This window comes from Hyperolius riggenbachi, chromosome 6 (assembly GCF_040937935.1).
Source record: "Hyperolius riggenbachi isolate aHypRig1 chromosome 6, aHypRig1.pri, whole genome shotgun sequence".
In the NCBI taxonomy this organism is placed as follows: domain Eukaryota; kingdom Metazoa; phylum Chordata; class Amphibia; order Anura; family Hyperoliidae; genus Hyperolius; species Hyperolius riggenbachi.
This window is the reverse complement of record NC_090651.1, coordinates 311379570-311406939: the sequence shown is the minus strand read 5'-3', so window position 1 is coordinate 311406939 and position 27370 is coordinate 311379570. Positions and strand designations below refer to the sequence as shown.

The window sequence follows — 27370 nt, the reverse complement described above, 5'->3', positions numbered from 1 at the left end:
ATTGCTGTACTTTGTGCGGGATCCCTCATGACGGCAGTTATCGCCACGCATTGCCAAATGTCGTTCGTGTAATCGCGAAGTTGTACCGATATTGCAAGATCACGGAAATTGTGAAAATTGCCTAGTGTGCACCAACCTTTAGGCACGCGGTATCTTTAGCGACAGCAGTGCCAAGCTGATTTCATTTTTTGTTTTCTTCCTGACCCCGCCCACCGGAACTTGCTCTATTGTAAGTCATACATTGTCCTTCCTATCCTCCCTCCTCCATAACAACAGACATGTCTCTAGCCTTTAGGCTTATGATCCCTCTGTACAGCATTCGGCCCCGAACTGTTGTCAGAGGTATGGAATCCTGATCTATGAGAGTGACAGTACTCATGCATGTGTACGCAGCTTTAGGGTTTGATTGGATGGGGGTTCATTTGGCTACTCATGCTTAGCTATTATACAGCTGAGATGCAGATTTTTACTGAATGGTTTATTGTGCCAGTGGTATAGACACTTAATGGTTACCGGTTAGGGTTGGCAACTGGTATTATAGTGGGGCAACTGGTATTGCTTAAAAGGAAATAAATATGGCAGCCTCCATATCCCTCTCACTTTAGGTTCCCTTTAATGTCGAGGTTAGGCACCAGGAAGGGGTTAACACCAATGAGGGTAGAGGTTGTGGTTAGGCCTCAAAAAGTGGTTAACATTAACCAGGCCGGTTAAAAAGGTCGTTTTTGCTCCAGATATCAGTTAGAAATAGCTTTATGTCAGGAGAAAGATCAAAGTCGCCATCAGAAATATTGTTGCACAGCTGAGATCTCAGCCGCATAGCTGAATTCCTATGACTGTGCCTCAATGAACAGTCCTGCATTCAAACCAGGACCGTGCCCTATTAAGGCCCATACACACGGGGTACGGCCGTCGCCGCAACCACGTAGCACGCGCGTGTTGCGGCGACAGGTCGTCTGTGTGTATGACGCGCGCGCCCCAAACCGTCGCCCGTCGGAGCTGTCGCCAGGCGATTGACATGTTCAATCGCCGGCTACAGCTGTCGCCGCAACTTCACCGGAACTGTCGCTAGTCCTGCGTGAGTACGCGGGCTAGCGACAGGAGACCTCCGCGAATGAATGGAGCATCCGGCCGGGGGATGCTCCATTCACAAACAGCTTCCGCCGCGTCTCTGCCTTTCTGGCGGAGACGTGTGGACAGCTGTCGCCGGCAGGGAGCTGTCGCTCCCTGTTCGCGTGCGCGCATGCAACGTGGGACAATTGTCCCCCGTGTGTATGTAGCTTTAGGCTTACAAGCTAAGACAGGGATCACGCTTGCTGAATTGCATGCTTTTTGCGGCATGCAAAAAAAAATGTGCATCATCGCAATCGTAATGAAAGTCCTTGGTCTGCAGGAATTGGAATATTTTTGCATTCATTCACGTTTCATTTCCACAGTTTTACCCGCCTTTTAAAACTGCTGTCTGCTTTTTTTCACATAAAGCCTTCGTTCCCAGTTACAATGTATTTCGCCACAATACAGAACTAACGTGGAAAATTGCGGATGGAAAAAAACGCGATCACAGAGAGAAGGAAAACCCTAAGGGCCCATACTCACTACACATGGCACACTTGCAATCGCTGATTGATTTTCAGGTGCTTTTCAAAGCAAAATATAAGTGATTTTCTGTCGATTTTTCACTGAATAGAAAAGCGAATTTTCTGAAGACTTTACATTGCCATAGCTCTTTTTCAAGCGCAAGCATTTTTTAAATTGTGAAGCTTTTGAAAAATAATGAAAATCATGCTGACCTGTACAAAGTGGTGCAATCACAAGAAAAACGCAAATTCATCAAAAACGCATGCAAAAACACATGTGATTGCGTTTGCGATTTTGCTTTGCGATTTACAATGTGTACAGGCCCTTACAGTGATGCTAAAATCAAGCTGAATTGGGACCTTAAATCGCAAATAAAAATGTGACTGTTGCAACCACAAGTATGAAACAGCCCTAGAGGTGTGGGAATGTCACATCGCCTCACCTTCTCTTGGGTTAAAATGTCTTCCTCCAAGAGCAGGAAGTGACAGATGTTGTTGGCTGGGGGGCCCCTTGGTATGCAGGGGAGGGATGAAACAGGCTCCACCATTAATAGAATTAGCATACCACATAGATGGAAGTCCAGGAGGAAAATGCTCTCATTCATGTGCTTTGCTGATGGTTGCGTTCCTTGCAGACATTCCCTCCGCTGCTCAAACTATCCCTCTGTGTATAAATAATGGTTAAACAGAAATATCTGCTCTGGAGAACCGAGCAGGAATTTTCCATGTACTAAAAAACAATCTGTCACATTGCTAGCTAATCATGTGCCAGTAGTGCAGAGCTGTGCTTTGTGGATTGGGGCTAACGGTTCTAGTAAGTGTAGTTTATACCGTAGTTTAGCAGAACTGAATTACAGATTACCATTGTTGCCCCTGTAAGCTAAACACACCTCCAGAACCGCTAAATGCAATGATGTGTTAGCTTGTTAATTGTACACAGTCATAATAATCCAGAATGCATACAGACTGTTTCGGATTGGTTGATCCTCATCAGTGCATGACATGGTTTAGTGTGGTGCTATGTGGTAGGACTTGAGGCACCCAGAGTTACAGACTGCCCAGCAAGCTTATAGTGAACTAGAACTCCTAAGAGTGTGTAAGGGGCTAAAAAGGACCAAAAAGCCCTCTTACTAAAATACTATGCAAAACAAAAGTTTACCTTCTTAAAACAGATGCCATTTGCAATTATTCAGATTGTAGCATATGATGTCTCCCACAATGCATCACTGCTGAAGATGCTAATCATACATTGTTGTCTCTGTAAGATAACCACTGCTGGAATGCAGTGATGTGGCAGTTTGTTAAAGGAAACAATAACTTAACTTAAAAAAAAAGTTTCACTTACCTGGGGCTTCTGCCAGCCCCCTGCAGCGGCCCGGTGCCACTGTTGTGACGGAACGATCCTCTGGTCCCCCCGGCTAAGTTTCGTTGTCAACGACTTTCAATTCGATGGCCGCTATGTTTTGCCGGCCCTTGGCGCGCTCGTCCTCGTTCGTGCTCCCGGTACAAGAAAACCTTGTACTGCGTCTGCACAGGACGCTCCTGGCGAAAGGAGTGCAAAGGAGGGAATCTGGCTGCGCAGTGGCCATCAACTTGCAAATCGGCAAGAACGAAACTTAGCCCTGGCCAGGAACCAGAGGATAGTTCCATCACGGCACAGGGTGGCTGCAGGGGGCGGGCAGAAGCCCCAGGAAAGTAAAACTCTTTTTTTAAAAGTTACTTCAGTTTTCTTTTAATTGTACAGAGCCACAATAATCCAACACATACACAGACTGTTTCAGACTGATTTCTGATTGGATCCGCTGTATTATTAGGACATTACTGATTCTCGTTACGTTGTTGTAAAAATCCAGTTATGGAAAATGGAACATGTGATTCCTGCTATCTTAGCTCGATGATAAATGTTGCATTTATTTACTATTTAGCTCCCGTTACCAAAGCAGTACTGACTGTACAGTAATTTCAGTATTATCTCCATGGTGATACAGTAACAAAGACTGAAGGGCAAAAGGAGAACTTGTATTGTTTTAACGCCCAAATAACCACAAACTATTCTATTTGGTACATCTAAGTTTATTTAATAAATAGTTGCATGTGTAATTGTCAGATCATATGATTTCCTGTAACGGGTTTTCAGGAAAACGGATATCTCCTATTGGATTGTAGTTGCTGTTTGCAGAAAGTTTCCTCTGCCCTCTCCAGCTAGTATATTCAGAAGATTCCTGTACAGCATCTGCTTCTGCTACTTGGCTGACTAAAGACTTTATGCTAGGTACATACAGTACGATGCAATTTTCTGACAAATTTACTGTCAGATCGATTATTTCCAACATGGCCAATCTGATTTCCTATTAGAAATCATTCAAAAAATCGATTGGAAATCAGATCGGACATGTTGGAAATAATCAATCTGACAGTAAGGGCTCATTTACGTCTGGGACGTTTTCGGCCTTTTGTCAAGCGCAGGTGATTTTGAAAATCCCCCTCAAAACGCTTGTGCAATGATTCCCTATGACAGAGTTCACATCTGAGCGGTTTGTTTCTGATCCAATCAGCAAAGCGCTGCCTGGGCCATTTTTGAGGTGTTTTGCCTCAATGGAAGGTATAGGAAAATCACAAAACGCTTGAAAAAGTGCTTTGCATAGCGATTTCCCAGGCGCTTTTAAGAATAAATACATTGTATTTATTCTTTTACGGTTCAAAGAGTTCACTTCCTGACTGACGTCAAAATGCAATCGCTCTGCAAAAGCGCTTACAAAAGCGCTTTGAACTAAATCGTAGCACGCAGTGGAGCGCCGGTAGGGGGGAAATATTACGCACAAAATCGCAAAATGCTTGCGTTTGCGATTCCGATTTTAGATGTGAACAGAGCCTCAATCTGTCAGAAAATTGCATCATGTGCACCTAGCTAGCCTTACAGGTGGGCTGGCAGTGGCAGATTTCACTTGCAATGCCACCTACTGAGAATACCAGACAATGCAGTGTGACTATGAAATAAAAGCACTCCATACCAAAATCACTTTACTTCACTGGATGGACTTCAGTCAGGCGAGTAGTAGAAGCAGAGACTGAACGGTGAGCAGTGGCAGCAGCCAGGACGACTCAGGAAGTCTCTCTTCTTTGGCAAGTATGTTTCTTTTTCAGTAATGATGATTTGTTATGTTTTAAGGAATAAGCCCTCATTCAAACTATACGCATTGCTGTGCACATTTCAGCAACACGTGTGTTATGCCCCGCCCACATTTTTCTTGTCAGGAGCTCCTGTGGAAGCCACAGAGATGAAACCATTAGGGCAGAAAGATGGTGATTAGTGTATCTTTCCACTGACCCAGGAAAGGAAACAGCTGTCATTGAATTAGCCGGTAGCTGGATTATTAACAAGCAGCTGTTTGCTTTGGTTGATGATGCATGGGATGAGTGCATTTGTTCACTGGGGACTAGAGAGAATATTTACACCTCAGATGTTGGACTATACAATATTGCTTACACCACTACTTGTGCTTTCAGTGCCACTGAATAACCCAACAGCCACATGTCTGAAATACCTCACCAGGAAGCCTAAGGTCAAGGGGTCTCCCTCTGGAAGCTATTTCAGTAAGGGTAGACCTCTGTGTAGTGACACTGAAGCCAAAGCATATGTCACTGAGGTGCCTTTGTTTATGGGAATATTTGAGCTCAGTGAAGCTGGCCTCCCTACAACGAGCAAAAATAAAAATGTCATTGTGTTTGGCTAGTGCTCTGTTTGTGCCGATTTGTGTAGCAAAAATTAAGATTAGTGCTGCTCGCATATTGAAGAGAATATCAATAACTTTTTGTCCAGATGATGACATCACCCAGCCCCCCTTCATCCACACTAAAGCTTCTTCTTTATGCTGCAGCACAAGACTTTGGTTGGTTGGTCTTACCTACGTTATAAAATGCTTAGAAAGCCTCCGCTGCTCATTAGAACTGAGGTAGTTACTCTGAGGAATTGATGAAATGACTTCTAGATCAGACAAAGTTGTCCAGTTGAAGCTACCTTAAGCTAAGGACCCACCAGAAGATGGATCGGGGAATCTGCGGCGACGATGAGGCAACAAACAATCATTCCACGATCCATCTTTCAAAATTGCGTACCGAGAGTCATCAGTCAAAAAAAGTGTAGTCGCCCCCCCCCCCCCCCCCCCCCCCCCCCGTTCTACTTACCTGGGGCTTCCTTCAGCCCCTTGCTGCTGACATGTCCCACGCCAAAGCTCCGCGCTCACCAGTTGGCCCAGGGTCCCCGCCGGTGCAGAGGGTGACCTCGAGCTCGTCTCTACTGCACCTGCACGAGCGCCACTGTCCATCAAGTCCAAATTGTCCTACTGCTACGCAGGCGCAGAACTACTTCGGACAATGTGGGCTTGATTGACAGCAGCACACGCGCAGGCGCATTAGGGGAGGTCTTCCTCTTCACTGCCGGGGACTGCTGGTGGCTTTGAGCAGAGCTGTCAGTGTGGGACATGTCAGCTGGAAGGGGCAGGAGGAAGCTTTTTTTGATTGATGACCCTTTAACATAGTTTAATGTGATGTTACGTGATGTGGCGAAAACAATAGATGCTCTTGAAAAAATTGTTATAAAAATTACGTTATGGGTATGAACCTTAAGCTTTCATTGCATATACTGTACCCTGGATACGTGAAAAACGTTACAAAAACAAAGCTAATAGTCAAGAAAGTCCCGTCACATTGCATCACATTTCTGAGGAAGAGAAATGAACACACGCAGGAGTGCTATCTCCCCCACATTCCCTTGTTGAGGTCATATTACCTTCCATCACTACTTAACACAATCTTCTTATAGCAGTATGTTTGAACTTGGTATTTTAGAAAATGTTAGCATACATGAATGTCCTGAGTACTTGTACATATTAATCTCAAATGTCATTGGACTGGGAATTAAACATGTTTATCTTTGTTTTCAAAATAATATCCTTCTAAATCATGGGTGTTTTTTTTTTTTGGTTTGTTTTTTTGCAATCCTTGCTACACAGGTCTTCCAAATAAGTACCAGCACCACCTGCAATTGGTACAGGACCCCACTATTAGGCTGTTAACAAATCAACCCCACTATTGCCACATAACACTGATGCTTTTCTCACTCTACTGATTGCCCACAAAATGGACAATCTTCTTCAGGATTGGCCTACTAATGTTGGTATTATTGATTTATAAAGCGCTAACATTCCATGGCTCAAATCAAATTAAAAAACAAACATGGGATACATAATAATACAGATAATGGTATATACCAATATATGAAATACAGAATTGGTAGAAAATACAGAATTGGTAATTACAGTGACAAAAGTAACAAAATGAATAAAATGTATAACAAGTTCCAAGACACAAAAGGGTGAGAGAACCCTGCCCTTGTGAGCTTACACTCAAAAGGAATGGGGGGGGGCAAGAGGTGAGGTAGTATAAAATATTCATATCTCGAGGCAGTGTGTTTTAGGATATCTAGTAGGAGTGCAACTTGGCCTTAGGTCAAAGGAAGAATGACCTAAGGTAGAGGCTATGCTTGTTGGAAAAAGTGAGTTTTGAAGGAGCGTTTAAAGATATCAAAGGTCGGAGAGTGACGGATGTGTTGTGGAAGGGCATCCCAGAGGAGGAGGGAAGCGCGTGCAAAATCTTGTATACGTGAATGCGAAGAGGTAATTCTAGAGGAGGACAAAAGAAGGTCATGTGCAGATCACAGATTACGATTGGGTTGATATTTGGAAACTAGTGAGGAGATGTACAGGGAAGAGAGATTGGGGAGAGCTTTGTAGGTTAGGGTTAAGAGTTTGAACTGGATCTTCTGGTTACTGTAATTGGCAGCCAATAAAGATTTTGACAGAGAAGAGCAATTTTGGCCTTGGTCTTCTAAAGGCTACCTAAAGAATATGGTTCAGCTGCATCGATCCTACCATAAATGCAGATCAATAAGTCCTAAAAAATTGGTCATCCCCAGAGTCCACCTCCTAACCTCTGATCCAGAGCCTTCTGCTGCTCTTACCCACTTCTTAGTTAGGACAGCTCCATCCCTGCAGGTGCATAAATACAGATTGAAACACCACCTGTTTAGTTTCGGATGTAGCTTTTTTTTTGTATCAGACATGTAGCTTTTTCTTCTGTGACAATTCCCCCTGCCACATACTTACTGATCTGTGTGCTTTAAGTTCTAGGGGAGAAATATATGTTACAAATGTTGTTTAATGTGTCACTTGTCACTTGTTTGGCTCATGTCTGTTGCATGAGTCTGAAAGATAACTAGAGACAGATTATTTGGCTGATAACGTCAAAGAAAACACAGTCATCTACCAAGATACTAGAATGGCTGGTAGCCCATAAAATATTTACAGAGGTATGGGTTGCTAAAGTCAAAGGGGAGTGCAATTAAAGTTAAAATGAATATACATAGATTTCTCCTTCTGTAGTCCCTGCTGGAAATCCTGCTGATCGTCCCTGCTGAAATCCTGATGCTAGTCCCTGCTGGAAATCCTGCTGATAGTTCCTGCTGAAAACCCTGCTAGTAGTCCCTGCTGGAAATCCTGCTAGTAGTGCCTGTTTGCAATCCTGCCGGTAGTCCCTGTTTTAAATCCTACTGCCAGTAGGATTTCAAACAGGGACTACTAGCAGGATTGCAAACAGGCACTACTAGCAGGTTTTCCGGCAGGGACTACTAGCAGGGTTTTCAGCAGGAACTATCAGCAGGATTTCAAGTAGGGACTACCAGTAGGCTACTGGCAGTCCCTGCTGGAAATCTTGCTGATAGTCTCTGATGGAAATCCTGCTGGTAGTCCCTGCTGGAATTCGTGCTGGTAGTCCCTGCTGGAATTCGTGCTGGTAGTCCCTGCTGGAAACTTTATAAATAATTGTTCAAATAAGAGCTAACGCGGTGTATCCCTAGAATTGCTCAAACTCTATCTTTATATTGCTATAGGTGAACGTTTTACCTTCTCAATCGCTCAGTGAAACCACCCATTACATTAAAGCAAACCTGAAAGGAACTGTATATTAATAGTCAAAATAAACAAACGTCATACTTACCTCCCGTGCAGTCTACTCATCAATTTCTTTCTCCTCTCCCACGTCCTGTTTGTCCTCTGTGATCAATGGAATTCTCCATCCTACATTTAAAAAATGGCCATTACCCCATAACAGCTTCCTGGTCAGATCACTGTTATACTGTAATATAGTCCTAGTGACATGGACATTACATTGATCATCAGTTGTCCTTTCAGTTATAACTGACAGCAACTGATATATAACTGACAGCAACCGATACATTTCAGTTCTGACAAAATCTTGTCAGAACTGGAAGGAATCACTATAAGAAGAACATGGTGAACTTCTGAGAGGAACTGAAGGTGAGGAAAGTATTAATATTCTTTTGCAAGTGCATTGTGTGTTTATTTTAAATAATTTTACTAGGTTCAGGTTCCCTTTAAGGCAAGGCCAAGCATGACTATCAAAAAGAGTAGAAATCAGATTACTGTATTCCTTCAGTAACCTGTATTTGTTGAAATTCTGATGGCTTTGAGAAGCAGATATCACTGGGGCCCGTTTCCACTATAGCGTTGCGGAATCGCCGGCGAATCACTGCAGGCAAATCGCATGCGGGTGCGATTCCGCATGCGTTTTTTGCCGCGATTTCACATGCGATTTCGCATAGGTAAGGCTGTATGCGAATTTAACCATGTCACTGCCTGTGTAAATTAACATTAATACCTATGCGAAATCGCATGCGAAATCACGGCAAAAAACGCATGGGGAAAACGCATGCGATTTCCCTATTAAATACATTGCGTGCGATTCGCCTGCATTCCACACGCAGGCGAATTCTGAGGGCCCTACCCTGCAGATTTTTTCTGCACAGAAAAACGTGCGGGGAAACGCACAAGTGGAAACAGTCCCATCCACTTGTACTGACTGTGCGAATCCGCATGCGGGCAACGCATGCGGATTCGCGATAGTGGAAACGGGCATGTAATATATGCTTGGTTTGTGCTGTCCCAGTTTGTGGGAGGTTAGTGTATGCGTATGATCTGTCACATCTTTGTGATTATTATGGCACTGCATTGCTCTGCTCTCAGCATCAGATATATTCGGGACATGTTTATGTTTCAGCCACCGGCAACGAAAATAAACAGCTTCATCTGATATAAAGTTCTAGCTGCAAACCAAAGATTGCTTCCTGGGAGAAGCTGTGAGTTGTAGGAAAACTGCTAAATAACACAGAAAAGCAGTGAAATAATCATCGGAAGGTGGAAAACTCAATAAACACTATTTATTAGTTTTGTTCCTGTGATCATCGTAGGAACTCAATGACTTCACATAGTCTTTCCATTCCTGTCAGTGAATTAGAATAAGGTCTAGCCAAGACATTTAAGCTGTCTCAAAAACTTGAAGTGTTTAAAGTACACCTGAACTGAGAGATATGGAGGTTGATATATATATATTTCCTTTTAATGGATACCTTAGCTTCTGTTAAAAATTAAAAAAAAGGGGGAGCAGGCATGCGTATGAAGCTCTTCTCATGCCCACTGTTCTTCTCCGTCCCCCTCTGTTACGCTCAAATGGCCCCGAAGCTACTTCCGGGTGGGGAGGGTCGTTGAGCAGTGTGCAGGTGCTGCCTGGCAACGCACATCCTTAATCACGCACCCGCAGCTGGGATCGCTCTGTGCATGCACACTATGTAGTTGTGACATAGTTGTGCCCAGCAGGTAAGGGCATAAGTAGAAATCACTGGGCTCCCCTGCAAAACTTTGGATGGGGCCCCCCACCTGTTGTCACTGGAGGGGGGAATGCTGATGGTAGCTCGAGGTGAGGGAGGGAGTACCTCCCTTCCCGGCTGTTGTTTGTGCCTGCTGCTCCCCCTTTCTGCATTGCACCCCCTCCTGCCTCTAAAAATGGCCCTGGAGGGCTCCAGAGCCAGGGGCCCCCCTCAGGCTTCTCCCCCTTGCAGGGGCTATTGTTACACCCCTGCCAGCAGGGAGTATTACACTGGAATCGCAGACAGTCAGCGAATGTGCGCAGTGTCGCACCGTGCTCCTATCATGCATACTGCCTGCATCGCCCATTGACTTGCATTACTGCATGATCTGTACACTAGGCACAGTTCATGTGGTAACGCACTGCAGACTTTGCAGCGATTTTGATACTTGAGCCGCATCTGTGAAAGTCTCCATAGAGTTGTATCTCCCTTGCGACGAGCTGCGGCAATGGAGAGTCTCGCAAAGCGATGCAACATGACCGTTGTGCAAGGGGCCTTATACTTTGTATTTTTGTTTAGTAGATTTGGTGCATACCCCGATACTTGTGTACATTTCTTCAGGTTTACTGTGCTCCAAATATATAGATTCCTACATTCATTGTAAAATCAAAACTCAATTTTATTACAAAGCTCCAATCAGGGCCAGATTTACCATAAGGCACTGTAGGCATGCCTACAGGTGCCTAATGATGGAGAAGGGGCTCACTCCCCTCCTCAAGTGCCCCCCTCCCTCCTTCCCTATGCAGAGTTCCGAGCAGATTGTAAACAAGAGGTTACTCACCCAGCTCTCTGCATTCCTCTGACGAGATCTCCCTTTAGTCTGGGGCACTACTAGCTACTTAATACTGAGGGCACCTCTAGCTACCTAATACCGAGGATACCTCTGGCTATCTAATACTAAAAGCCACCTGTAGCTACCTATGATGGGAAAGGGAAGTAAGGGAGAACAGCTGGGCCAGCCAGCACACTTGTGGTGCGGTTTGGCGGGGGTTTGTAGGTTCCTGGAGGGTAAAGTCTAGGGTGCCCGGACACCTGTGCCTATAGGCTCCAGTAATCTAAATCCAGGTCTGGCTCCAAAGTTACTATCTTAAAATATATGTTTTAAACCTACATAAAATTATCATTTCTTTATGTCACAATAAATACAATTTCCATAATGAAATAACATTGGCTATATGGTAGTACAGTAGTGCATTACTACACAGTACCTGATGCACGTTTCACGGCCTCTCCGCTACTTCCTCAGAGGCCCAACAAGCCCAATCCATTTGTAGCCAATCCCAAGTTTACTTACTACAATCTAAAATTGAAGACTTGAAAGGAAGGTCCATAAAACATTTTGGGGAGCAAGATTGTGTCCGTAGAGATTAGGCAACAGCAAGCATTCCAAGTATTTTGGAACCTTTGTGATTTTAGTAATTGTAGAAGGTATACATGATTGGAAACCTATTAATCGCCCCTTCTGTGGAAACCTGGTGGTGTCCCACGTGAAACGATTGTTCTTTTAGTAAATGGACTCCTGAAGTCTGCTTTGCTCTACAGCCTTTCCTAGTTCTAATTTTGTTTGCCTGGTTATACCTCGTCTACTTAAGCTAACCCTTGACTGGTCTAGGCATGGTTGCATTGCGTTACCCTTGGATCTCATCCCTTCTGGTCCGCTGCTAACTGGCAGAATTGGTTGCAGCGGCGCCTATATGCATTTGAAACCTTACCTACGCCTAATCCCTTCTTGATTTCTAACCCTAAACTCCACCCTTATGTTAACCCCTTCCTGACATCTAAACATACTGATAACCACAATATGTCATGTTGATCCCCACTGCTAAACCCATGCTTGTGTGCCACACGATATTGTATAGGTAGCACTTTTATTGGTATGCACATATCCACCAGCTTTATCTCAGCAATGGAGGTTCAGATGCCATACATTCCTCAAAGCAAACCAGCCCATATGTGCTTAATTAACTTGTCGTGGATAGAGCCATGCTAGTTTTTCCTTACTAAAAAACTGATTGTTCCTCTCATCCTGCCTAGTGATTTTGTAACCATTTTGAAATAAGACCCGACTTTCTCATTTGGTTTGTGCTGCTAAGTTCCTTTACAAACAACGACATTAGAATTGGTAAATGATTGCATGTTGAGTATTCAGTGCCTTCGACTATTAAAAGAATTTTCTACAGTTCAGTTAAAGCAGAGTCACCCTTTAAATACCACATCGAGTATGGGGATGTGGGAATTCTTTCTGGCTTCAAAACCTCATCTTAGCATTCCAGTCATGCCAAAGGAATCTGTATATATTTTGAAGGTCTCAAATGAAGACATGGGCACCACCCATCGCTCAGTACTCTGATTTGCTGAGCTGGAAGGAAGGATATTGGATCCTAAACAGATGTAGCAAGTGTTCTACACATGTTGTCTCCTACCAGGCCAAGCATCATGCATGGCAGACAGCCAACTGCAGCTATACAATTCCAAAGATCAGACTCTCGGCCAGGCCCTTCATCTCAATATAGACAGTCAGTATATTACTTACATATTGGTACAGTATGAAATAGGCTGATACTGAAAAAGTGTGATTTCTGGTTACTTGAGACTCAAGGTTAACAGATGTTCTCTCATTGTTACCTTGCAGTTTCTGCCTATCTGTTAGCTGCTTCTCTGACACTTTGCCCTCTCTAGAGCTGAATACTCACCTAAGACGCAGGAAGATGCATACCTCCCAACTTTTTGAGATAACACAGAGGAACACTTAAAGGCGCATGCACATGCCGTATTTTTACAAACCACGGGTCCACCAGACTACTGTCGGGAGACTGATAAGACTGCGGATCCGCCGTCTTATCAGTCTGTCGACAGCCTGTACTCACATGCTACTGTCGGCAGAACGACCGCGGGAGGGTCTGACGGACCCGTCGTTTGTAAAAATATGGCGTGTGTATGCGCCTTTAGCCACGCCCCTGCCTTCTAATTGCGCACCTGGCACACCCTTTCTCATGCATGCCATAAAGATTTAATGAGCAAAATATGTTCTTTTATAATTCAAACCACACTGGCCCTTTCTGTTTGTTCATTTTTATTCATATTAAAAACACATGAAAATAGGAAATATATACATTTAAAGGATGGGAATAAAGTTTAGAGTCAATTAAAAAAAAAAACATTTTTCAGTAGAAAAATACACATATTTACATAGATCTGTACATCAATCCTGAAAGAGGGACAAATGAGGAAGGAAGAGGGACAGTGGGACATGTCTCCCAAAGAGGGACTGTCCCTCCAAAAGAGGGAGAGTTGGGAGCTATGAAGATGGATCACAGTGACCTCCCCTGACAACAAGCGTTCCCTCATCCATCTTCCTGCTTGCAGGAACACGTTACAGCACACAACGGGCGCGAACACGAGTTCAAACAATTGCAGCACTATGCACGGGAGCATGCATGCGCAGAAGAGCCGACTGGCACGACTGAGCCAGATTACCGGGAGTGATTGTGGCTGAACAGAGGCGCTCGGGAGGACAGCGTGGGACACATCCATGCTCATGGGGCTGGAGGAAGCCCTGGGTAAGTAGCAAATCTTTTTAATATGCCGTCTCTGGTACATTTTACAGATCTCATCATCCGTGACGGTCATTATCACCGTGCATCACCAAGAGTTGTTTGTGGAATTGCGCACCTATACCCACATTGCGAGATTGCAGAAACGATCGGTCAATGTTGGAAATTACCAGTTATCAGAAAATTAATTGTAGAAATTGTGTAGTGGGTATGGGCCTTTAGTTATTTTCTCTCTCTTGCTTTCTTTACAACTTCTATACCACATAAGCCTACAGCAGGGATTCCACTTGGACATTCTTATATACCGTATGTGTGTAGTTGTATAAACAGTGGGATGCGAAAGTTTGGGCAACCTTGTCAAGCGTCATGATTTTCCTGTATAAAACGTTGGTTGTTATGATAAAAAATGTCAGTTAAATATATCATATAGGAGACACACACAGTGATATTTGAGACATGAGATGACATTTATTGGATTTACAGAAAGTGTGCAATAATTATTTAAATACAATTAGGCAGGTGCATACATTTGTCATTTTATTGCTTCCAAAACCTTTAGAACTATTTATTGGAACTCAAATTGGCTTGGTAAGCTCAGTGACCCTTGACCTACATACACAGGTGAATCCAATTATGAGAAAGACTATTTAAGGGAGTTAATTTTAAGATTCCCGCCTCTTTAAATGTTCTCTAAAGAGTAGCAACATGGGGTCTCAAAACAACTCTCAAATGACCTGAAGACAAAGATTGTTCACCATCATGGTTTAGGGGAAGGATGCAGAAAGCTGTCTCAGAGATTTCAGCTGTCTGTTTCCACAGTTAGAGATATATTAAGGAAATGGAAGACCACAGGCTCAGTTCAAGTTAAGGCTTGAAGTAGCAGACCGAGAAAAATCTCGGATAAACAAAAGCGATGACTGGTGAGAACAGTCAGAGTCAACGCACAGACCAGTACCAAAGGCCTAAAACATCATCTTGCTGCAGATGTAGTCACTGTGCGTCGTTCAACCACTGGTGCACTTTACACAACGAGATGCTGTATGCGAGAGTGATTCAGAGGAAGCCTTTTCTCCACCCACAGCACAAACAGAGCCGCTTGAGGAATGCTAAAGCACATTTGGACAAGGCAGCTTCATTTTGGAATAAGATGCTGTGGACTGATGTAACTAAAATTCAGTTATTGGGGCGTTATCCATGGAGGATAAAGAACACAGCATTCCAAGAAAAACACCTGCTACATACAGTAAAATATGGTGCTGGTTCCATCATGCTGTGGGGCTGTGTGGCCAGTGCAGGGACTGGGAATCTTGTCAAAGTTGAGGGACGCATGGATTCCACTCAGTATCAGCAGATTCTGGAGACCAATGTCCAGGAATCAGTGACAAAGCTGAAGCTGCGCCTGGGCTGGATCTTTCAACAAGACAACGACTCTAAACACTGCTCAAAATCCACTAATTCATGCAGAGGAACAAGTATAACGTTCTGGAAAGGCTATCTCAGTCCCCAGACCTGAATATAATTGAAAATCTGTGGTGTGAGGTGTCCATGCTCAGAAGCCATCAAACCTAAGATGCTTTGTAAAGAGGAATGGTCCAAAATACCTTCAACCAGAATCCAGCCTCTCATTGGAACCTACAGGAAGCGTTTAGAGGCTGCAATTTCTCGAAAGGAGGATCTACTAAATATTTATTGCATTTCTTTTTTGTTGTGCCCAAATGCATGCACCAGCCTAATTTTGTTTAAACAATTATTGCACACTTTCTGTAAATCCAATAAACTTCACTTCTCAAATATCACTGTGTGTGTCTCCTATATGATATATTTAACTGACATTTTTTATGGAAACAACCAACGATTTATACAGGAAAATCATGATGATTAACAAGGTTGCCAAAACGTTCGCATCCCACTGTACATTGTATATAAATGTATACAATGCATCTGCATCATTTTGTACTCAAGGAATATAAGTAAAAAAAACACAAAACGTTTTTGCCTGTCAAAGTCGTGACAGTGATATGTGTGTTTCGCAGAGGATCGATGTTGCCTTTTACTGGAATTGTGTGACAGTCACTTCCATTTGAGGCAAGCTAGGTCAGGTTCATACCACCAGACACTACATCATCATTATTTAGTTTATTCAGCTAGAGCTCATTATAAATGAGGGCTATATAAGCGAGATCCAAGTTCCTCTAGGGGCCAGCGAGAGAAGAGGTTATAGTGTAAGCATGGCTGTAGTGAGTGACTCAGGTCCATGAAATTACACGCAAGCACTAGTGCTGGTCTAAAAAATGGAGACAAATAGTTTTTTTTGACTGTGGACAATGATTGTTAGTTTGTAGTAGGAAACTCCCTAAAGTGAGTAAAATTTACATCAATGACATGGCTTGCTGACTAACATCAACATTGCGTGTCATTTAAAGGCACAGAACAGGCGGACATCCAAAAAAGGCACTGCGATAATTTGGCCTCCTCCTGACATAGCCGATATTAGAATATAGGTGAAATTGCAGATATTCTACTATTGGGTAGTGGTAATTCCAATTGAAAAATATTAGTACCTTTTACCCAAATTGCTTTTGCCCAAGATGGTCTTTATTGAATGCCCTGGACAAGTTTAATCTAACGTGTCTGATTCAGACACCACAAAAACCAAAAAGATCAGCAGAACAGCCATGCAAAATTGATGTACTTGATGGAAGAATTACAATGTTTCTAACGTAATTTGGGCCTTGTCTCTTGATGGTGCTTACATTTTTGACTGAGTGCCGCTATAGCCGTAATTCACATTACAGTCTATTGCGGTATCAAAATATCTGGAATTATGACAGGAAGCGGATCCTATGGGACCCGAATCTGTGTTGACACTGAGAGTCCAGATTTGACACTTTTTCCCAGACTGGACAGGAAAACGTGTCCAATGCAAGCCTATGAGAATGGACACTGTCCACTCTCACTAGGCTAGTCGCTGCTTAAGAGCCGGTGGTCGGGGATTCTTCATTGAGCTGCAGCAGACCAATGTGAATCCTCAGCAACACGGAGAATTCTCATTGGTTCATGTTGGACCTATGAGAATTCTCCCTGTTGCTAGGGAGACTTGGCTTCTTGCAGCCTATGGAGAGCCATGCTTCTGCTGGCCCACCGGCTGCTGAAGGGACCGAGCGCGATGAGCGGCGATGCTACGGGCCGACGTAGCAACGCTGTGGACACGGAACGGATGTGGGCAGGGGCGCCTTAACCTACTGACCACCCAGGCAGCGGCTTGGAGTGGGCTTTGATGGGGAAGGCGCAATAAATTACTGTCAGTCCAAGGGGAAATAAAAATTCCTGTCCTGAAAGACCGTTGTAAGGGACTGGAGAGAAATAGATTTCCTTCTGTTTTAAGAAGGCAAATTACACCAAGCTTTGCTTTTTTAGTAAGAGGGCATTTTGGTAACTTTTATCTCCCTATACATTCCTAGTAGCTTGGGTCACCCTGCGCTGCTTGGATACTCTGCTCTTTTCACAAATAGCATTCTGCTAAGTCAGGGATAAAGAATCATTCAGAGTTCAGATTTATAGATACTCCCTAAGAAGAAGGTGTCTGGTTTATAACTGTTCTCTGCCCCCACCTTTCTGAGCCTGAGTGACTGACTGCCGTTTAAGGGTATGTAGAGAAAGTTTTCTACTCTCTGTTTTAAGAAGGCAATTACACCTAGCTTTGCTTTTTTAGTAGGAGGGCTTTTTGGTTCCTTTTATCCCCCTATACATTCCTAGTAGTTTGGGTCACCCTGAGCTACCTGGTTACTCTGTTCTACTCTCACAAGTGTTTTTAGGAATGCATCTAATAAGGATTCATAGAAAGATTGGAGACAGTCCCTCACTATTCAGTGTACAGAGGTGACAGCGCCCTACCCCCAAATGTTACTGAGTCTGCAGAGCGAGCAAGACAAACAAACAAACAAACAGTAAACTCTGCAGACAGCCTGTGTGCTCTGCTAGAATGTCCTGCATGTCTAGATGTCAGGACACTCTCCAGCCATGACTAGCTATGGAGCGGTAGGATCATCTGATGCTCTCTCTCTCTGACTGGGACACACACAGCCTGCACTTCTCCCTGAGTTCCCAAGGACAGTGTTTGAAGTGTGTAATGGACACAGTGGGGGTTGCAGGTTTTGTCTTTCATTGTGAGAGAGTGAATAGGAGGGCAGCATCTAAAGCTCAAACAATGATAATGGACATGTAAGCAATGTGTGTAATTACATCCATCACTACTTATAATTGAAGATGGCATAATAATGTATTTCCATTAATGCTGTCTGTTTGCCCTCTCTCTAATGCTATGTACCCACCTCACGATTTTTCCAACGATTTTCCCGATGTCCATTCATTTTTTTTTTTTGAGCGACAAGTAGTCATTTACACGTTGTGTGGTGAAAAGTGACCGTCACTGAGGACCGGATCTTTAAGATCCTTGACGACACCCCGTAAAGTACTGCGGTCGCTTGACTTCTCGTTCGCGCCCGTCCTGTAATGTCACGTGACATCTTGCATACCCGCTGGCAGGAAGATGAATCGCTGGACGCTTGTCATGAGGGGACACCTCGCTGGATCCATCTTCCTGTGTTGTTGCAGTCACTGTGGTGAGTGTGGAGCTTAACTTTGCTCGCCCTCACCCTCTGCTCATGCTCCCTCTCCCACTGTCTCTCTGACCAAACAACTGCTACTTGGGGAACAATGTGCACAACTATGTACACTAGTCTGAGCACTCTTCAGAGGAGCCAGTAGCATTTGGAACTATTATTGTGTATTTATGTAGCACTGACATCTTCAGCACTTTACAGAGTACATAGTCATGTCACTGACTGCTCACTGGAGCTTACAATTTAATCCCTACTAAAGTCAAACTGTAATGTCCTACCATATTATTATTATGTATTCATATAGCACTGACATTCTGCAGCACTTTACAGAGTACATAGTCATGTCACTGACTGTCCTCAGAGTAGCTCACAATCTAATCCAACCATAGTCATAGTCTAATGTCCTACCATATCATTATTATGTATTTATATAGCATTGACATCTTCTGCAGCACATTACAGAGTACATAGTCATGTCACTGACTGTCCTCAGAGTAGCTCACAATCTAACCCTACCGTAGTTATAGAATAATGTCCTACCATAATATTATTATGTATTTATATAGCACTGACATCTCCTGCAGCACTTTACAGAGTCATGTCACTGACTGTCCTCAGAGGAGCTCACAATCTAATCCCTACCACAGTTATAGTCTAATATTTTCAATATAGGATTGTTTTGGGGTAAACCAGTTGACTTAGTATGTTTTTTAGGATGCAGGAAATGTCTGAAGTGTCTGAAGACAGAAACTCCATGCAGATTTTGCCCTGGCCAATGTTCAAGCCTAGGACTCAGCACTAAAATGCAGTAGTGCTACCCACTGAGCCTCTATTCTACTCATAGATATCTGCTCATCCATGTCATCAATTCTGACCCTCTACTACCCTCCCTCCCTCCATTCTACTTCTCTTCTCTTGTATCACTTACACTACAAACACACTGTGCTTATCTCCAGAATGGATTATGAATCAAACCATTAGGCCCAGTGCACACCAAAACCGCTAGCAGATCCTCAAAACGCTAGCGGTTTTTGGAGCAGATTTCAGAGCGATTCTAGGCATGTTTAGAGACATTTTCTAAACATGCTGAGCGTTTATGTGAAGCAGATTACAAATCTTGTTACAGTAAAAGCTGTTACTGAACAGCTTCTGTAGCAAAAACGCCTGGAAAACTGCTCTGATCTAGCGTTTTTTCAGAGCGGTTAGCATTTTTCCTATACTTTACATTGAGGCAGAATCGCTTCTGCAAACAGCAAATGTGCAGCAGGAGGCACGTTTGCGGTTTGCTAAAAACCTCAAACCGCTGGTGTGCATCATCCCATTGAAATACATTAGCCAAGCGTTTTCACAGACAGATGTGGTTGGCGGATCGCTGCTAAAACCGCTCGGTGTACACTGTGCCTTAAACCACCTTACCATATCAGCCCTTCAATGTCATGATATACCCACTCCCAGGGGCAAATCCAGGATTTTCAAGGGGGGGGGGGGGTTCCTGATAGGTCTCTTTTGGCAAGCCGCACACTACCGCGCATGCGTTTGCCCACAAAATCCACATGATGCACAGCATTTCTCCACAAAATACACACAATGCGCAGTGTTTCCCTACAAAATACACATGATGCAGTAGCGTTTCGCCAAAATATATATAATGTGGCAGTGATTAAGTAGCCAGATAACCCCCTTTATTATGGATAACGAAATTACCCCACCCCTCTTTAGTATAGGTGACCAGATGACCCCCATTTATCACACAGGTAGCCAGATGAGCCCCCCCCCCAGTTAGGATAAGTAACCACATGATCCCCATTTATAGTATATAGCCAGATAACTCCCCGTTCAGTACATTCCCCCTTGTATTTCGCCAGATCCCCCTTGTATATATAGCCAGTGTATATAGTCAGATCCCCTGTATATATAGCCAGAGATCCCCCCCCCCCCCCCCTGTATATACCAATATACCCACTGTATGTAGCCAGATGCCTCCCCCTGCATATAGCCAGTGTATATAGCCAGATCCCCCTGCATACAGCCAGTGTATATATATAATCGTAATGTGGCCAGCAGCCATCAGAAAATAATCGTAATGTGGGCAGCAGCCAGCAGTCATCAGAAAATAATCGTAATGTGGGCTGGAGTCACCAGAAAATAATCGTAAAGTGGGCAGCAGTCACCAGAAAATCACAATGTGGGCAGCAGGCACCAGAAAATCGCAATGTGTGGGCAGCAGTGACCAGAAAATCGTAATGTGGGCAGCAGACACCTGAAAATCGCAATGTGGGCAGCAGACACCTGAAAATCGCAATGTGGGCAGCAGTCACCTGAAAATCGTAATGTGGGCAGCAGACACCTGAAAATCGCAATGTGGGCAGCAGTGACCAGAAAATCGTAATGTGGGCAGCAGTCACATGAAAATCGTAATGTGGGCAGCAGTGACCAGAAAATCGTAATGTGGGCAGCAGTCACATGAAAATCGTAATGTGAGCAGCAGACACCTGAAAATCGCAATGTGGGCAGCAGACACCTGAAAATCGCAATGTGGGCAGCAGTCACCTGAAAATCGTAATGTGGGCAGCAGACACCTGAAAATTGCAATGTGGGCAGCAGTGACCAGAAAATCGTAATGTGGGCAGCAGTGACCAGAAAATTGTAATGTGGGCAGCAGTCACATGAAAATCGTAATGTGGGCAGCAGACACCTGAAAATCGCAATGTGGGCAGCAGTCATCAGAAAATCGCAATGTGGGCAGCAGTGACCAGAAAATCGTAATGTGGGCAGCAGTCACATGAAAATCGTAATGTGGGCAGCAGTGACCAGAAAATCGTAATGTGGGCAGCAGTCACATGAAAATCGTAATGTGGGCAGCAGACACCTGAAAATTGCAATGTGGGCAGCAGACACCTGAAAATCGCAATGTGGGCAGCAGTCACCTGAAAATCGTAATGTAGGCAACAGACACCTGAAAATCGCAATGTGGGCAGCAGTGACCAAAAAATCGTAATGTGGGCAGCAGTCACATGAAAATCGTAATGTGGGCAGCAGACACCTGAAAATCGTAATGTGGGCAGCAGCCACCTGAAAATCGCAATGTGGGCAGCAGAGACCAGAAAATCGTAATGTGGGCAGCAGACACCTGAAAATCGCAATGTCGGCAGCAGTGACCAGAAAATCGTAATGTGGGCAGCAGTCACATGAAAATCGTAATGTGGGCAGCAGTGACCAGAAAATCGTAATGTGGGCAGCAGTCACATGAAAATCGTAATGTGAGCAGCAGACACCTGAAAATCGCAATGTGGGCAGCAGACACCTGAAAATCGCAATGTGGGCAGCAGTCACCTGAAAATCGTAATGTGGGCAGCAGACACCTGAAAATCGCAATGTGGGCAGCAGTGACCAGAAAATCGTAATGTGGGCAGCAGTGACCAGAAAATCGTAATGTGGGCAGCAGTCACATGAAAATCGTAATGTGGGCAGCAGACACCTGAAAATCGCAATGTGGGCAGCAGTCATCAGAAAATCGCAATGTGGGCAGCAGTGACCAGAAAATCGTAATGTGGGCAGCAGTCACATGAAAATCGTAATGTGGGCAGCAGTGACCAGAAAATCGTAATGTGGGCAGCAGTCACATGAAAATCGTAATGTGGGCAGCAGACACCTGAAAATCGCAATGTGGGCAGCAGACACCTGAAAATCGCAATGTGGGCAGCAGTCACCTGAAAATCGTAATGTAGGCAACAGACACCTGAAAATCGCAATGTGGCCAGCAGTGACCAAAAAATCGTAATGTGGGCAGCAGTCACATGAAAATCGTAATGTGGGCAGCAGACACCTGAAAATCGTAATGTGGGCAGCAGACACCTGAAAATCGCAATGTGGGCAGCAGAGACCAGAAAATCGTAATGTGGGCAGCAGACACCTGAAAATCGCAATGTGGGCAGCAGTCACCTGAAAATCGTAATGTGGGCAGCAGACACCTGAAAATCGCAATGTGGGCAGCAGTGACCAGAAAATCGTAATGTGGGCAGCAGACACCTGAAAATCGTAATGTGGGCAGCAGACACCTGAAAATCGTAATGTGGGCAGCAGACACCTGAAAATCGTAATGTGGGCAGAAGAAACTAGAAAAAAAATGCACCTGTGAAAAAAAACCAAATCACTTACCTGACAGAAGTCTTCTCCTCTCCTGGCATCTGGCACCAGCTCCCCGATGATCCTCCTGCAGCACATCTCCCGCGCTGACAGGCAGAGTGCAGGGCTACGGCAAGATGGCTCCTGAAGCCCTGTACTGGAGACACAGTCTCCAGAGCAGGGCTTCGGCAGCCATCTTGCCGTAGCCCTGATCTGCCTCCGGGAGACTGCGGGGCTGCGGGGAAGAAGCAGCATATCTGGCTGGGGGGTCCCTCAATAGGGAGGGTGACAGCGCTCCCCCCCCCCCCCCACACGGCTAGCGGGCCCCGGGCCCCCCTACTGCGCACAAACATGAGCAAGCGGCAGCCGCTGCTCAGATTCCGGAGGCACTTCCGGTCTAGGTGCAAGGGGATGGTTCCAGACACCCGGAACAACCCCTTCCGTGCGCCAGTGACTCCAGTCCTACCCCAACAGGTGGTAACATATCTGCATATCTCATAATGTTTGTGAAAAATTATTCTGAAAGGAAGAATGTCTTGCTTGATAATCCAATCTTGCAATGTGACTGAGTGACGGAGTGTGGGTGTTGTATTTATTTGAGGTGCATACTGGCAGCATGTGCTGTATGGCATACAATGCTGATCATCCACAAGGTAAACTTAGGCAGCTGCCTAGGGTCTAGAGAGAGTTTAGGGGCCTGGTGGTTGCTAGCCCCCACCAAATCTAACTAAATGAGCCAGGTGACCATCAGTGGAGGGCAAAGTGTTATCTTGCCCAGGGCCCCGTTTCATAGTTATCCTTCTCTGATGGCTTATATCATGTGTGAAGTGTTCTATAATGTATATGATTTTTGTTTTATTTTTATGGGGGGGGGGCGCCACAGGATTTCTTGCCTGGAGTGACAAGAAGGCTAGAGGCGCCCCTGGATGTGGGTGTATTTGCGCAAGGCGGATGCAGGATGGACGGAACTCATCCACCTCGTGGATGCGCGTTCCGCTTCTGTTCTGCATCCGCACAAGTGTGGACCAAGCCTAAGTCTTGGTTCACACATAAATCTGTACATTTCTAGTCCAGTCCTGTCCTGTGCTGTCAGCTTTGCATCAGTTTTCTATCAGTTTTACCTGACTGAACCGGAAATGTACACCTTTTATGTATGAACACATCCATAGAAACACATACAAAACTGACAGGACTGGACGGCACCAGAAATGTACAGATTTATGTGTGAACCAAGCCATAGAAACACAAACCAAACTGATGCCTACAGTCAAAAACTAACAGAACTGGACACCTTTTATGTTGGGACATTTCCACTATTTGCCATGTGCTCGCTGTGCCGACCTCTGTGCAGCAATCTCGCGTGTCAGTGTACTAACCGCAGTCCCTTCTGTGGCAACCATTGGTAAAACGCCCAGCTGCATACTTTTCTACATCTGTCAAAGCAGCCATAATTATGTGGGTGTGGCCCGAGCTCTCCTGACTGTCCATCCGAGAATGTTTGTAAACAGCACATTGGTTTTGTGCATCGTACTGGGGGCTGTTTTCTGTACGGAAACGCGGACAATAATGAAGTACTGTTCTCAGCTTTCTGTGACAGGGCAAAGTGGACATTTTATTAACCCAAACTTGAAACCATGCTAAAGAAGAAACCCGTAGCGTGCTAGTATAGAAAGCACATGGCAAGGGAGGGAGTTCTTTGTGGTCAAATGACTCACATCTGCTTTTCATCTCAATAAAGACACAAGGACATTTTTGTGTAAGTCACAGGAAGCCAGAAAATAAGCTAATTTGTTCCCCCTTATCCCAGAGTGTGTGTGATCGTATTTAGGCCCTCATCACAGCCTTCATACTGGTGCAAATGAAAATAATTCCATCATCACCATTCTCTGCTGGGTGGCCATAAACAGACTGGAGGATTCCCGGCCTGCTTCTCAGGATACCCTGCTGACCCTGCTAACATTCTTGCTTGTTTGAGAGGAAACACTGAATATAGTAACAACAAATGCACTGTGGTAACCCCGGGACGATTGGGGAGAGGGGCTGTGCTGACCAGTGGAATCCTAGCACAACAATTGAGGAAGGTCATCCCCATACATCTCTTTAATTGGGGATCTGTTAGAAGGAATAGAGCGACAAACAGACTATGTAAATTTACCTCTAGAGGAACTGCAGTTACAGTGGGATGCAAACATTTGAGCAAACGTGTTAATCATCATGATTTTCCTGTATAAATCGTTGGGTGTTACAATAAAAAAATGTCAGTTAAATATATCAATAATGGAAAGAGAACAAAACAGTAAGAAAGCTGGCACTGCTGCAGTGGCTCAATTTATTGTAGCAAAAGTGAACATCACAAGTTCATGACTTTGTGCAAAGTTGCATATGAAAAGTTGGTTCACATATCAAAGTGAATGAGGAGGCGCTGTAGATGATACGCGGAGATGTATAGAGGCACCAGTAGGATAAAAGTCACTAAAAGCTCTTTAAAACGTTCGGGATGCGGTGGTGGACCAGCCAACCCCAAACAGACACAAGTACTGGCGATTTAAAGTCGTAAATAATTTATTCATATACTCCCAAGACAAGTAGCAATGCGTTTCACAGGCAAAATCCTGCTTCTTCAGGCAATAAATAACAGGAGTGATACACAGCACGGAGTCAAGGAATCGCTTGGCACCTCTGTGAACCTCTTGATTCCGTGCTGTGTATCACTCCTGTTATTTATTGCCTGAAGAAGCGGGATTTTGCCTGCGAAACGCGTTGCTACTTGTCTTGGGAGTATATGAATAAATTATTTACGACTTTCAATCAACAGTACTTGTGTCTATTTGGGGTTGGCTGGTCCACCACCGCATCCCGAATGTTTTAAAGCTTTTAGTGACTTTTATCCTACTGGCGCCTCTGTACATCTCCGCGTATCAAGAATTCCACACTGGTGGAAGGGTGTTATACCCTCTTCTTTCCTCCTATCCACAGAGAGCGACGTCTTAATCCTGAGTGGGGACAGGCTTGTTCTCCCCACCTGCCTTTTGCCTTGGAGGTAACCCTGGTTTGTAAGTATAATACTTAGGTTTCACAATGCATCTCCATTTTCCAATACATTCTACACTATATTGGGCTCTCGGTCTTCTACCTTTATATCTTTACGCGCTGTAGATGATGGTGGGTGCCAGGTGCAGGGTGCCTGACAGCCATTTCGCGCACAACTGCGCTTCTACGGAGGCTGTAAATATATCATATAGGAGACACAAACTGATATTTGAAAAGTGAAATGAAGTTTATTGTATTTACAGAAAGTGCGCAATAATTGTTTAAATAAAATTAGGCAGGTGCTTAAATTTGGGCACCACAAAAAAGAAATGAAATCAATATACAGTATAGTAGATCCTCCTTTTGCAGAAATTACAGCCTCTAAATCAGGGGTCTCAAACTCATTTTACCTGGGGGGCCGCAGAAGGCAAAGTCAGGATGAGGCTGGGCCGCATAAGGAATTTCACAATTGCGACGCATCGCCGCCTCTGCCCGCCCTCTCACTCTTCCTTCACAGAGAGGGGTGGGGAGAGGTGGCGATCCGTGCGGCGATTGACGTCAGGAGGGGCAGAGCTGAAGATGAAAGCTCTGCCCCTTCCAGGAAATGCCGGCGGATTGCCCCCCGAGCGATTTGGGGGCTCTGCAGCCCTCGTTTAGCGGCGGGGATGCGGCGGATTACTTGGGAGCACTGAAGCGAACTATAAGGAAGCTTTTGCCGGCGAGGGCCACAAAATATTGTATCGAGGGCCGCAAATGGCCCGCGGGCCGCGAGTTTGAGACCCCTGCTCTAAATGCTTCCTGTAGGTTCCAGTGAGAGTCTGGATTCTGATTGAAGGTATTTTGGACCATTACTCTTCACAAAAAATCTCTAGTTCATTCAGGTTTGATGGCTTCCGAGCATGGACAGCTCCCTTTAGCTCACACCACAGATTTTCAATTATATTTAGGTCTGGGGACTGAGATGGCCATTCCAGAACGTTGTACTTGTTCCTCTGCATGAATGCTTTAGTGGATTTTAAGCAGTGTTTAGGGTCATTGTCTTGTTGAAAGATCCAGCCCTGGCGCAGCTTCAGCTTTGTCACTGATTCCTGGACATTGGTCTCCAGAATCTGCTGATAATGAGTGGAATCCATGCGTCCCTCAACTTTGATAAGATTCCCAGTCCCTGCACTGGCCACACAGCCATGATGGAATTACCACCATATTTTACTGTAGGTAGCAGGTGTTTTCTTGGAATGCTGTGTTCTTTTTCCTCCATGCATAACGCCCCCTATTATGCCCAAATAACTCAATTTTAGTTTCATCAGTCCACAGCACCTTATTCCAAAATGAACCTGGCTTGTCCAAATGAGGTCCATACCTCAAGCGGCTCTGTTTGTGCTGTGGGCGGGGAAAAGGCTTCCTCTGCATCACTCTTGCATACAGCATCTCCTTGTGTAAAGTGCGCCAAATGGATGAAGGATGCACAGTGACTTCATCTGCAGCAAGATGATGTTGTAGGTCTTTGGTGCTAGTCTGTGGGTTGACTCTGACTGTTCTCACCATCTGTCTGTCCGAGATTTTTCTTGGTCTGCCACTTCGAGCCTTAACTTGAACTGAGCCTGTGGTCTTCCATTTCCTCAATATGTTCCTAACTGTGGAAACAGACAGCTGAAATCTCTGAGACAGCTTCCTGTATCCTTCCCC

At 44.7% G+C, this 27370-nt stretch overlaps 1 protein-coding gene across 1 annotated transcript in view; it reads left to right on the top strand.

Moving 5' to 3' along the window:
- Positions 1–27370, top strand: part of EMP3 (epithelial membrane protein 3 (MAM blood group)) — a 69327-nt gene that overhangs the window by 2450 nt on the left and 39507 nt on the right. The window lies entirely within an intron of this gene.